The 14,575-nt window shown below is 43.3% G+C and overlaps 1 protein-coding gene across 3 annotated transcripts in view; it reads left to right on the plus strand.

The window, feature by feature from the left end:
• LOC108002262 (disintegrin and metalloproteinase domain-containing protein 12) overlaps nt 1-14,575 on the plus strand; it is a 43,071-nt gene that overhangs the window by 9,307 nt on the left and 19,189 nt on the right. Inside the window, exon 1 of one of the 3 annotated variants that reach the window (XM_062085886.1) lies at nt 11,074-13,808. The exons of the other annotated variants lie outside the window; for them this stretch is intronic. The gene's annotated coding sequence lies outside the window, so the exon portion shown is untranslated. Of the gene's footprint in view, nt 1-11,073; nt 13,809-14,575 lie in introns of those variants that run through there. 3 annotated transcript variants of the gene reach the window in all.

Raw genomic sequence — 14,575 nt, forward strand, 5'->3', positions numbered from 1 at the left:
CGATCGCTTTTTCGAAATCCATTTGTCGCCATTTGCGCTCAGTCAAAAAAAAAAAAAAGAAAAGATTGCTCGCTGAATCGTGGACGATTGCTCGAAAACGTACGCATATCCCGTGGATGGATCGAGACCTTCGACCGGGATCGTCCTAGCTCTCGATCGCAGCAGGGCGTGGCGAAAGCTGGGCGGAAAGGTTGGCGTCGTCGCGAGATCCGAATCTATTCTCAGCTTAACAATGGATCGCATTCTTAAGGCTGCTAGACCGCCGGTCTGCCACTGTATCTTGGAAACCGCGGTACTCTCAACTTGGTCGCGTTCCTTTCGCTTCGGGAACCCGTCATCTGGCACCGATCTAATCGTCCGACGCTCTTCGTTTTTGATCGAACGATTCAATTAATCGTGTTCACGAGTTTCCTCGAATGAAGAAAAGATGGGAAAATTGAGGAAAGGATGAATCGAAAATCGAGTTAAAATTAAATCGGGTTTTGGAATAACGGAAGGACGGGCTACGACGGTGGATATCGGCAGTAAGAATAGTAAGTGGATCATCGAACCTGACCGAATGGAGGTCGATGCATCGCCGTTTCCATGGATCCGCGTGCTAGACCATCGTTTGTTTGTTTCTCCTTTCTAGAGTTATTCTAGTCGCGAGGACTAGACGTCCCTCCTCGTGGCTTGCCAGCCTAAAAACGGATTCAGTGGAACGTCTTTAAATTCGATCTGCCGACAGAACCTTGCATCATCCACGCTTCCTCCAATCCTTTCAATCTTTCGTTATCCGACCGTTCCTACGCTCTCCTCGAGTTTTCCCGAGGAATTCCTCGAATGTACGGTTTACTTCCATCCAAAATAGATACGAAAATAGACCTCTTCGACAGGATCCCCCCTTCTAATTCGTTTTCCCTCGTCAGAGGTTAAAAGGCAGCCTCGTGGATTTGAAAGACAGATGCGGATTTGGAAAATCGTCGAATCGATTCCATTCTTTTTTCTTGTAAAATAAGCACCGTTATTTTTTCTCTTTCTTTCTTTTTTGTCATACCTTGGCTCAATTTTTGTTTGATCCTTCTTTCCTCGAATGCTCGGAGGAAACTTACCCTCTTACCTAGAATTAACGGATTTGCACCTGGACTCCTCCGAGTCCGGTTGAATTGTTGGGCAAACCTGGCCCAGGTTTATTCGTCATTCGTCAAGCCCATCTGCCGATCGTAATCGTGCCGTTCAGAGACGGTTCTCAACTTGTCTCCCAACGAAAATGTTTTTCTTGTTTTCGTGTTTAGGCCACGCGACGACGAGTTTTTTTTTCACGGCACTGTTTACTAGTGGTCTCGAGTAAATCTATAAATAGACAAGTATGGCGATACGTAGAATTTGTTTTCGAATTTGTTTTTATTATTTCTTTTATCGTAATATTTTATATCGATACGTGTCAAATAATTTAATTATTGGAAACGTTAAATATTTAGCATTCGACTGTCCATGTTTTAAATTTATATCTGCAAAATTTATAGATGCGACGAAATTTTGAAAATTTTTCAAAAAAGAAATAAATAAATAAAAAAGACGTAGATTAAAAAGAATAAACGAGCTACGCCCTTCTCTCGAGCCGACGCCCGCTCCCCGATCCGTAATTTTTATGGACAAGGCGAATTTACATTAATCTACGTGACGTCGTCTCAACGTAACCTGCCCATCCGTCGAACGAATGCATCATAATGTAAAACAACGTATTCGTTCCCGTGTGTATCATTCGATAATGATGCCCTCTTCAGTTCGAATAACGAGAACAAAATGGCGTGGACGAGAGAAAAAAGAAGGAAAGGGATCGACGATTATTATCGATTGATTTTAAGAATTTTAAGAAAGGGCAGAAAGGGAATCGAATATTCGTCCAAGAAATCGCGAAATTCATTGCGAAGCCTGTTACCGTTTATTATCCGCTACAAATCAGGAAGACGGTAACAATAATTGAATCGCTTCGATATTTCACGTTTTCTCTTCGTTCGTCTTATTAACTCGTCCGGGAGAATTTAGTCTTCGTCCACGTGAAATCGTGAAATCGATCGATGTCCTGAAAGTTTTATTTATTTACGAATCCTATGTACATGTACAATCGATACGTACGTATAAAAAAAAATATGGAGAAACATGAGAATAAGCTCGTTCATAACATTTTTTGAGAATAACCCGGGCGGGAAAAAATATCCATAAGAATAAATCATTAAATTATCCGAGTATCGAAAGTATATATCCATCGATCTATTTACGATTTAATTCGAACGACGAAAGAGAGAATTTAACAATGTAAATAATAAACTTTATGGCCTCTGTACATGAGATTAAACAGTTAGAAATGAAAAAAGAGAGAGAGAGAGAGAGAGAGGAAAGAGAAAAAATTGTAGGAGCGGTAATCGAATCGGCTTTTGTTCATATTTTTCAGGGTTGAGCCGCAACAATTTTACTCGATGTTTCGCAACATCGCGCTACAATTATTTATTGTTCCATCGTTATCGTAAAAAACAGCTGCGAATTGGCTCGTTTCCCCGGGATTTCTGTTCCCTGCTATCTAGTGCGGCCGGTACTAACCGGCTGAAATAATAGCAAGAGGTCGTGGCTGTACCGTAAAATAGGGAAACGGAAAACGGAGAGGAGTCAGAGTTTTTCTCCAAACTAAATTCCACTTTCCAATTTCTCTTTTTTCGAGGGCGAAGCAGGAAGGAGCATACGCCGTCTATCCGACTTTAGATAGTGGAGGAGGATCGAGAAAAATTTGACGAATCCGAACAATCGTTGTGGAAACTTGAACGGAATCGTTTTCTTCTCCGATTAACCGGTTTATATTATTTTTGGAAACGAAAGTATGCGCGCGTATGTATTTCGGGAGTGGGAATCTTCGGTGAAAACTTGGCAAACAGGAAAATCGTGCCAATTTAAATTAACGACCTCTAGAATGAATCGAAAAAAAAAAGAATTTCCAAAATAAAAATCCCCTCTTTCATTCTCGCGTTTGTAACAAACGAGAATCTCTCATCCGATTTCGAGTTTACTTTTGTTTCAAAATTTTTTTCCTGGCGAACGAGCGTTCTGCAGCACTCTGTACTCCTACTTACCGATAGAGCGAAACGGAATTCGGTGAAACGGGCGAGTTTAAAAAGAGCGGAGCGGAGAAGCGCGATGAGTAGTAGTCGATTTACTAACAGGGCGCTCGGTTAGGTGCTCGAGACGACGATGACTCACGTGTGCCAGGTTCGTTGGCTTCGGCTGACATTTTATCGACTTTCCATCGGTCGACTCGGTGTGCTGCACGCAGCACGGCGCATGGTTTGTTGTTCCGGTAATAGAGAGGTATATACGCGTATATATATACGTTTCGGAACGAGAGGTGGTAATCGACGACTGGCTGAGGGTTTAGGTCTCGTCGTCGATTCCTCGGGTTTCTCTTAACGGTACACGGATCGCAATAAAACGAGAATAAACCGTGCGAGGTTGAGCGGAGACTGGAGAGCATCGACGAACGTGTCGCGTGTGAGATAGGCCAAGAGAAAGAGAGAGAGAGAGAGAGGAATGTAAAATGAAAAGAGACGCACGATTGTTCTGGCTCGACGGTAACGACGATCGCTTGTTTCGAACACGCTTGTCTAACTAACGATATCTGTATACAACTCCCCTCCCTCTCTCTCTCCTCGCTTCCTGCGATTCAGATTATAGAATTACTACTGCTGTTAGTTGAAAGTTGGCGAAGCGATAGAGGGAACGGTGAATAGTTTCAACTTATTAAAATTTCTAATTGCGCCAAGATCGCGAGAAGAGGAAGCACGTTGCAACATATATATCCGATGCTCGTCGTCGGATAGATCCTTGAACTGAACGAGGGAGGGGGAACAGCTTCGAAAGGCTTCGCGCGTTTCTTGTCCGACCGATGTCGAACGGCTTACGCGTGTTCGTCTTACCTGCGTTAGCAAAGGGTACGCTCTATTGCTTGACCTCTTGCGTCAACTTCCCGTTAATCTCCCTAACACTCGTCGCTCCCTTGCTTTCTTCCTTTCTTTCTTTCTTTTTTTTTCGAAACGAAATTTTCCACGCGACTTCCTCCGATTGTCTCGAACGAAGCGCGTACATCGTCGACGTGATGCGATTTTCACGCACTCGAAGGACTTCTTCTTCTTCTTCTTCTTCGCCCGTTGATGCGTCGCGTCGCGTCACGTACGTACGTGCGCGATAAAAAAATATCGCTTCGCTCTTACAAGGGAACGATCGTAAAGCGATGGACGTTTGAATCGACGTCATCGTCGCGCTATCGAAACGTACTTTGACGTGATGTATCGTGGATGGAAAAAAAAAAAAAGAAACTTGTTTTAGCGGAGATACTTCGATAAAGATAATCTCGCGGTTCGTAGATATGCGCGTGATCTATTTCTGGAAATTTAACAACATCCTGTCTCCTTCGGGATACGGGAAGCCACGAGCTCTTCTCAAGGAGGAATCGAACGTGATAAATTAAGCCGTCTGTGAAATTTCGTAAAGATAAGATAAAACGAACGGGGAAGAAAAGTTGGTGTTGGCGAATTTTCGAAAAATTTCGTTCAGACGTTGAAAGAAACTCGAATTGCGTTTGCACAATTTCGAGAAGTTTCTCTCCTCGTTCTCGACGAATATTCGATATTTCTTCGAATCGATCGTCGCGTTATCGTGCAAACGTCACGAGAGTATTTACGAGAGTATTACGGACAGTGGAGGATCGTCGAAGGGAGCGTTGGCTGCGCTGCAATTACGCTGTGCGTCGTCATTAAGGGACACTCGCAGAGAAGCGCGGTTTAATTAAAGTTGTTGTAAATAAGCGGGCTCGCGGAGTCGCGACACCGTCTCGTGGAAAACTCGGGTACTTTGCTCGATTAACGTGCAAATAACGGCGAGTCGCGTTAATGATCAAGTTCGCGAGAGGATCTTCGGATCCTCGCAGACGTCTCGTACTCGCTCGCTTACCACGTGGTATTCCAACAATTTTCCAGTCGCGTTTCGAGATTATAAAAATGAGCAGCGAAAAAGCATCTCGATCGCAAGATTTCTCTTTCGATTCGAGTCTCGTCGATTTCGTTTCCGATCGATTTTCGACAGTGATCGAAAAATCTAATCGTTCCTTTAACCTTGGCCGCACGTTTTCAATATCGGTCGATCGGTCGAGAAAGAAATTTCGGATCACGTGCCGGGAATACGTGCTGAAAAATTCCGGGGGAACGTGCGTCAAGCGGAAACCGTTCCGGATGCTTTTTATGGGACGATTTTCGCAGAGGGAGGGGGGGAGGAGGAGGAGGAGTGAACCGGACGAGACGAGAATTCCGGAGATCGAATATAAAATATGAAATTGCAAAAATTGCGCTCCCCTCCATTTCACTGTGTACCGTCTCGCGAAAATTAAAATTAAATTTTTACTGGAACACGAAGTAATTTCGGGCAGCGTTACGTGGAATGATTAATTATTAATTTTTTGTTCAATTTTCTCGAGTTTAAAAAGGCACGCGATAATCCTTGGAAAAATTGAGTGGTGGTGCGACTCGTGTCTCGCGAGAGTCTTTCACGGATCGATACTTGGAAAAATGGCAAGAGGGTGTGGACATCGAATCTTCTCACGATTCTTCCTCGAAAGTTAGTTCGAGACACTCGACGGTGATTGGAAATTGAAAAAAAAAAAAGAAGAAAAAAGTTTTGCCGCCTGTAAATACAAGTAAAAGAGAACTTTCTCTATTTATCCTTCTTGCTATAGATCGTTGTGGAAACAAGGATAATTGAGAATCGTATAATCGAAAGTCGATCCTCCATTTTCGCCTTGATTCTCGACACGTTCGTATTTGGTGATTGAGAGAGAGAGAAAGAGAGATGCTTATTTCCTCTTATTAGCGATTTAAGTCAGCCCGCATCCAATAACTCATTGTACCGCGTATTGTAATTGATCGTAATTCGCCAGCGGAGCGCTTTCCGCTTTCTCACTTCGAGTCAAATTTCTCTCTTATAATATCTCTTATAATCCGCGCGTTCATTCCGTCTTTTCCAATGTTTGCTCGAGTTTCCTTTCGAGAAAGCAAAGGGACAGCAAACAGTCCTCTAAATTATATTTTTCCAATATTCCAATAGACGCATCAAGACGATCCTTTCGTCAATTAACGCATACGTACGGAATACAGAGCGACGTTGCCACGTTCTACGAATGAGAAAAAAAAACATCTCCCACAGAGAATCCCTTCGATCCTTAATACCGAATCGAACGTGTGAAGAAACACCGGTCGAAATCCATTTCTTCGCTTCTTCCTTACACGAGGCGAGAAATGGGCAGAGAAATTATCGTGGAGAAAGGGTCGTCGAAACACGCACACGCTGGCACGAAGAAAGTGGTGCGCGTAACGGGACCGTGCTCGCGGGGAAGAAGCGGGTGGTTTTCGTCGAATTTCCGGATGGAGGGAGGGGGGAATGAGAGAGATCGATAGGAGCGTGGCCGATTCGGATCCCCGAAAAATGGTCGGTCCCCGATTCGGTAACCTCCACCACCGAGTGTAATTCCGCTCCTTCGTGCATCGAAAGAAGAAGAGGAGGAGGCGTAACGAGACGAGGGAGAGGGAGAGGTCCCTGGCTGGCTGGTTGGCTGGCTGGCTGGCTGGCTGGCTGGCTTCGTGCGTACGTTTCGTGTGTCGCGCGCGTAGGTGTGCGTGAAAGTGCGTGCTCGCACGTACACAACCGCGTTTTATATTGGGCGTGTGTCATCGCCCCGCTCTCGCTATACTACGCGTCCTGAACGCATAAGGGCCTCTTTCGAGAGAATCCTGAAACCATTTTTTCCTTCGAGCACCTTCCTTTACTCGCCTAATTAACCTCTTTCGGCTCGCGGCCCGCGACTCTCGCGAGTTCCACGTTTATCCTTCGCGCGCTGGAGGACGAATTCGAATTTCTGTTTTTTCTTTTTTATTTGATAAATTATTCAAGAGACGTTTGATTCCGATTCGAAAGAAGAGTTATGTTAACGCGGTCGATGCGTATGCAGCACGTCGGCCGTTTAATCGTAAGATCGTGGAGTACGATTCCACGGTTCGACCCTTCGAGGCATAAATTCTTTTTTTTTTTTTTTTAGAGGAATAGAAATTCTGAAATCGTAGATGGAATCTCACGGTTAACCCTTCGCGGCGTAAATTTTCTAGAGCGGGCAGGATTTGCGTGAAAATTATACGAAGCTACCTTAAACTTAAATTTGATCTCGTTTTCTTCTTTTTTTTTTTTTATACATTTAAACCTGACAATCAGAATTCATATACCAAATTAACTTATTCTCCATCATCGAATGCAGAATAGCTCCGCTCTTAGAATTTTATGGAACGTGTCTGATCGTAGAATCGACGTTTCTCTCGCCCTATATTCAGATTCTAAAATCTGTCGATATATTTAAACTCTATCCAATTGGACCCGATTCCTACGATCTAAAGAAGAATACAAATATATTCCCAAAGTATGGAGAGAAAAAAGTGCGTTCTCGGCCGTATCGCGTCGTTAAAAAGAGGCGGTCGACACGAAATCGAAAATAATCGGTGGCGGGAACAATCGTTCTCCTCTCGTTATCGAAAACCCATTATTCGTGCGGGGGCGTTCGCTCTTATCCCGCTAATGGGTCGGCAACCTCCCTCTCTCTCTCTCTCGAAACTTTCATCGTTTCATCGCGAGACGAGTGTCGTCGTCGACGTCGGCCGTCGACTTAACGACGTCTAATTACCATCTCGATTAATCACTTTTGCTCGCTCCCGGTTATCGAGCATCGGATGGCACAATCGAGGAGTTTCTCCACGAGGAATCGTTCTCGCTCCGCGAGTATTTCTCTCCACATACATACGACGGACACGGCAATAACGAAGATACGTTATCCGAGGTGAAGCAGATAATATAGACGAGGCAGAGATAATGGACGAGGACGGGCTACCTACGCTTTTCCTGGACACACGACCCGATTTCCGATTTCAATTCCATCTCCGTTGCTACGAAAAAAAAAAAAAAAATACAGAATTGGAAAAAACTGTCCTTTGGAATTTTTTGTCGAAATTATTATCCTTGTTCGATACGGTGGCCGAATTTGAAGTATTGGAATCCTTTCTGGACTCGGCCGTCCTCTCGATCTTTTATTATTCCGTGCGTCTCATTAAGAGAATCCGCTTCCGTCGATGGGCGGTAGATGGCCAGTGTGAGAATTAACGGGAACCAGAAACCGGGACGGAAATAAAGGGGGGAAAAAAAGAGGGAAGAAGAGGATGGAAGAGATCTGGGGAGAGGAGGAGAAGCGCGGCGTTATTTCTGGAATAGGAAAACACCGTCGTCTCCCCTGCTCTCCTCGGGAATCAGAAATACTTCTCGCTCGCGCGTCTGCCGGCCTCTCTTTCTCTCTCTCTCTCTTTCTCTCTCTTCCCTCGAATTTATCGAAATATCGCCGCGACCCGCTTCTCCGTCCATTCAGACGTACGATATTCTCCGACCGTTTTCGTCGCAGTGAGAACGTAAACACACGTGTGTATTACGCGTTTCGAATAACGAACGAAGATTACGAAGATCGATTCGGTTGGAGAAACGATCGAAAAAAAGTATATTCGAGACGTTTGTTCGAGCAAAGTGTAATTCGAGAAGCGAAAGTCATCACTTGACGTCTATTCGCGGCAATTAACCCGAGCTACGTTGACCAACTCGAATGGTCTCGTTGACAGGAGGGGGGGGAATTTTAATAGCTGAAGTTTTACGAATAAAATTACTTGGACTATGAAGGATAAAGGAGAATAAAGTTACCATAATTTATTTTTCCAAACGTAAATAATAATCGCAAATAAACATAAACGAAGATTATTATATTATGTTATCCAAGCGTTTCAATAAGCGATTAAAGTAACTTTACTCGAGATTTTTAACCAACTTTTTCTCAACTTGGGTTAATGTCCAACTCTGCTCTCGTCGATCGAATGCGCCGCAGACTTTCCGTCCTTTTTTCTACCTCTTCCGACGGTGGAGAAATTTATTCACCTGACCTGTCTCCTCTACGCGAATTCACTCGAGAGAGATGACTTTGAAACCAAGCGCATCTCGTGATTCACGGGTAGGTGGATAGGCGAATATCTCTCAAATTGAGAGACTCGCCGAAATCAATTTTCTTCCCAATCTTCCCCCCCGTTAGTTGATTAATCTTGGAGAGTGCGTGAATTAACAGCAAACCCTGTATCTCCAATATGAACGAACCTTTTCCCTATATACGTATATATATACAATCGTTCGATACTGTAATTTTGTACGAAACAGAAACGGAATGAAAAAGCGATAACGGGGGAAGAGATACCGACGGACGAATCGAAACCGAAGCTAATATTCGACGAATAGAATTACAGTCGGATTCTCAAAGCTATTTCGGCGGGGATCGAGTGAAAAATTGGCGGGCGAATCGATATAACGGTGAAATTGAAATGCAATGTATAGATATAAATGTTGGCCTTTCGAATCCTCTTGCATCCACTCGATCCCCCCTCCGTAATACCCCTCCATAGGCCCCTTTGAACAACGAGTAGTTTGGAAACCGAGTATCCTCTTACGTTCGAAAGAATTTTTCGTCGTAAGCGGGAGCTCGCTTCCCCCGAAGCGAACAAGGAACGGAGAAACGAAGATAATCCAGGAAGGAAAAGCGGTTGAGAAACATTGGCCGAACGAATCTGTCTGGCAGGCGGACTAATTTTTATTATCCGTTGGGATTATGAGAAAACAAAGGCGAAGACTTTGCTGTGCGGCAAATGGAAAGTTGAGAGGAGGGATCAGAAGGGAGAGAGAAGAATTAGCGAATTAAAAACGGAGAAAACGGGGCAAGTTGAAAGGCTCGTTGAAAGGTCTCGGCCGCATTGAAATTCTATCCGCGAACGGGTGGCGCTCGGACGCAGGATATATATATATATATATATGTATATACACACATATATATATATACGTATACGGGTGCGCGAGCGGAAAAGATGCGCTCGAGTTGAAGGTGAATTGTCGGTGCGGCGGGTAGGGTCGATAGGGAGGGGGGAATAGTCTGACGATAAATCGATTTCACGCTCGCGTTGCTCGGAGCGCGAATTAATCCGATGAACGCGGCTGAATCGTCCCCGGAAAATGCGCTTCGGCGTAAAGAAGGAGAGAAAGGGAAGGAGGAAAGAATCATGATATTCAATGAGGCGCAGCTATCTAAAAATATGTGTCGAGAAGTACGGGGGAGAATGTAACGTAATATTTGACATGGATAATTAATATGGAGGAACGGAGACGGTTGTTATTGCGACATTGCTGGATTATAAACGTATATAGGCGTAATGAAGTTTATCGCGTTTTGATTATCGAGGGGAAAAGGAAATGATGCAAAGGAGGGAAATTCTAATTTAGATTTATATATAGATATATGGTCGATTAAGTACTATTAATTATCATGCAAATATTAATTATGGTGATAATAGAAACAGTATTGAAGATACATGTAATACAGGTATAATAAATATCCGGTTTCTCGATTCGAAATATAATTTTTCATCGTGTATTTTATACACGATATTTTATAGGATGTATCCGGATTAAATTGTACCGGTATGCTCTACGAAAAATAAAAATAAGAAAGGAACGTTATATAAAGTTTACGTTTCCCTCGTTGCTGTCCCTCGTTACGAGTCCAAGCTTATGACATCTTAGGGGAATTAAATTTATCATTCTCTCGATTTGGCTCAGCAAATAAACTATTAATCATTCGACTATTTCAAACAATAAACATGGCTAGAGGTAGTAAATTTCGTAAATACCCCGCCGTCTTATTGTCTTATTCGCTATTCACTTTAACTTTCATATTTTTATTACAACTTTTTTACGAGGTATTTGCTTACATATGGACCAATATTTATATAACACTCTTTTCATATTCTTTTACAACGAATAGAATATATTGACGCAGTTCGATCGTTTAATCCGAAGAGACTCTGTATATCGAATTTTTTATTGAAATATAATACGCACAGTCGCTTCTTCTTATTTATTATATCTTTCTCGCCATTGTACGTAAGAATGTATACAGTAGCTAAAATATTTACACAGGAGGGAATATCTGAAAAATTTGTAACATCCGTGGTGAGTCACGCATCGCATGGGATCGTCAGCCCCCATCCGAACCTCTCCTCCGTACGAGCTATAATTACGAAGTTTAATTGACTAACGAGCGCAGACGAGGATCGGCGAAGCAGTGCAGAAATGGAGCTCTGATTGGTCCATTCACTAAAGCCCAACTTGGTTCATTCACGTTGCAATTAATTCGAAAGCGTCTAGCCACGGGGAGAGCTGTAACGTTTCTCGTAGAAACTTCTCTCCTCGTAAGGGAGAGAGGGGGAGAGAGGGAAAGAGAGAGAGAAAAAACGTTCTCGACAATGTTCGTCGATGGTCGGCAGTTACACGATCGAATTTGTAAATGGAATCGAAACTTAAGAGAGAAATTTAAGAGAATCCTCTTGCTGCTAATAAATGCGACCGTTTACCCTCGTCGAATGTAATTTTCTGGTATTCGATGGGATATGAGAACGGTAAATCAACGATGCGATAAAGGAAATAATCGTAGGTCGATGAACGAAAATTCAATGAAATTTTTGTCAAACTTGCGCAGAGTTTCCTTTGGAAATGGGACGCGTGTGAAATTTGAAAAAAAAAATTCTCTTCATTGACTGCATCAATTCTCTGATATTCAATGGCATATGATAACATTGATTCGCGCGATGATAAAATGGATCAATGGGAATTTATCGATGAAATTCGAAGGAATTTTTTTTTTATAGAATAGTAAAAAATTTTTTCTTTGAAGTATAGAAAATTCGAGAAAATTAAAAAAAATTGTCGTTCTCTTTTTGCTCGGCTGCAATTCTCTAGCTTTCAATGGCCACGTGATAACGACGAATCAACATTGATTCACGCGATAAAGTAAATTATCGCGTGAAAAAGGTCGTTGAACGGGAACCGGTCGGCCCAAACTCAGGATCGTGGAATGTTTTTCATTCGTTTCCCACGGAGCCGAACCCGCGTGAAATCTGAGAAAATATAAATAACAAACACTTATTCTCGTCGTATTCTTCGGTATATTTTTTCGATGGCAACAGCGAATCGATATTTGTTCGCGCGATAAAGTAATGGTTGAAACCGATCGGTCAAATTCAGAATCTTCTCAGGCTGGTGCGAAGGTTTCCCTCGGCAACACATGTGAAATCGGGATAGCAGGCATGGGAACCCACGAAATGCAGATCCGCCTTCGCACATGCCTCGATGCACGCACGTATGTGCGCCGTACACCGAATTAACGACGACCTAATTGACCGTCGCTAATTCCCTCGTCCTCTTCCCTTGTTGCTCGCATCCAATCCTCGAGTTTCACCACGTACATCTAGTTAACGCCAACCAGCGTCTCTCAAACTTTCCTCCGTCGGTCTATTTCGCGTTTTCCGCTCGACTCGGTGAGATTCGATTCCACCGACAAGTTCATTCAACGAACTTCTTCCCCGTCTACTTTTCTCCAGTGGTATCTATCTATCTATCTATCTTTTTCTTTCTCACCATCGATTCTCATGGCTGCGATCGTAACGAGTGAATCAACCGAATCGAACGAATGTGCTTTCCAAGCGACTCGAAAGTTTTATTTGGCTTTACTCGGTAGCTTTACCTGCTTTAAATCTGTCATTAACTTGAATTTCTTTCGAGAACGTGGAGCAATGACACACGCTAATGCCGCGTGTACGCTCGCACGTATATAATCGAGCGATAAAGTTGTAGCGTCGTTACCGACCGCGTTATGGCCGTTTCACACCTACGTTACCATACTTTCCACGTTATCGTCTCTCACATTTTCTCACGCTTGCCGTAATGGTAATATCGGGGAAAGTAATTTGGAATAATTTAAATCTCTATTATAAGATCGAAGGTTCAAGAAAAAGGTATGCAAATTTTTAATTTCATTCAATTGTTACGCACGATGCAAGAATGGAAGTAACCCGTGACGTGAGGTGATCACAGAATTGCTTGAAAAATTTCGACCGATTTTGATTTCCTGTTGGAATCCACAGGAAATTAACGACAAATCGTAGCTCGTAACGGATGAATAGCTTTAAATCCGTTAGACAATCGGGAAGTAATTATGGATTTGTGCTGGTTCGACCCAATTAAACCCATCCCAAATTAAATGCGTTTTCAATTCGTGATCCATCCTATTGATACCCGCCAATACGATTCAAGAGCACAAGAGCGATTCTTTCGCGATTGATACGTAACGAAATTACGATTTATGCGTCCGTTGAAAATCGTTGATACGGAAAATCGTGCATTCACACGGCGGACACAGCGACGCGGCCGTGCTTTCATTGCGCGCAACGTATCCGTAACAGGGCTACCAACCGCGTTATTCGAATTTAAACGCAGCCGCAAGATCCAACCTCGACACGAATCTGGTAAAATTTAATATTCGGTCACGGACCAATGGGAGCGTCCGCAAACGAACGACGCGACACGGCCAATCCGTGGCCAAGTGTGTACGACACGTGTGTATGACACGATCATCTCTAACGCATCGAACATTTATTACGCCGTGTTTCATCGTGATTTGCGGAAATTTCGCTTCGATTATTAATCGCCTGTGGGCCGAAACGAAAAGGATCCTCTCTTGGCCCCGGCCAGCGGGAAGATTAATCGTGCAAAAGCTCGAAGAAAGAAAGAAAAAGAAGAAAGAAGAAGAAGATGAAAAAGAAAGAAAGGAGAGAAAAGTTGTAAGTTCTGGGAGCATCGTTTGCGTCAAGCGATAAAGTTGCTCGTTCGAGTCCTCCTCATCGAAGGGGCCCGTACATTTGGTCCATCTTTTTGCGAGCCGCCCCTTCTTCCCTGGTCACCCTTGACGTCAATCTCGTTCCCATAAACGGAACACACATGTGCCGATTCCGTTCACGGCATTGGCTCCGTAATACGCGATTTTAAACGGCCGATCAAAATTCTACGATGGCCTACTTCTCTTTCTCGATCAATGCCGTATCACCGGCCTTCGCAGGACCTCGTTAATCGCTCGATCTTCCACCATTCTCCCGTTTTAATCGAACCAAAGAAGTAGCACGCGTCTCGTCTCGTTACGTCGTTTACGGCGGAGGACAGGCTCGTCGATCCGAAAATATTTAATTTGACCGGTTAAAAAGAGATGGTTTCCGGAATATTTAACAGAATTTCTTCGACTCCCGGGTAATTTGACTCTTCCATCGTTCGGAGGGATGGAAATTACGGACGCTCGGTTAAATCCGGGCTAACTGAATTCCTTGATAAATTCCAGCCGTTCAAAGGGGAAACTTCGTCGAACGAAGAAACGCGAGTTATTTGCGCGAGGAAGTTCTTTGCTTGCAAACGCCTTGATGTTTTTTTTTTTTTTTTTGTAAAATACGAATTTTATGCATAACAAAAGGAAACCAGATTCTTCGCATTTCTTTCCTAAACATATATATACATATATATTGGATTTTTCTGAAACATTTCGAATAAAAGAAACGTCAAA

Source organism: Apis cerana, linkage group LG15 (assembly GCF_029169275.1).
Source record: "Apis cerana isolate GH-2021 linkage group LG15, AcerK_1.0, whole genome shotgun sequence".
In the NCBI taxonomy this organism is placed as follows: Eukaryota; Metazoa; Arthropoda; class Insecta; order Hymenoptera; family Apidae; genus Apis; species Apis cerana.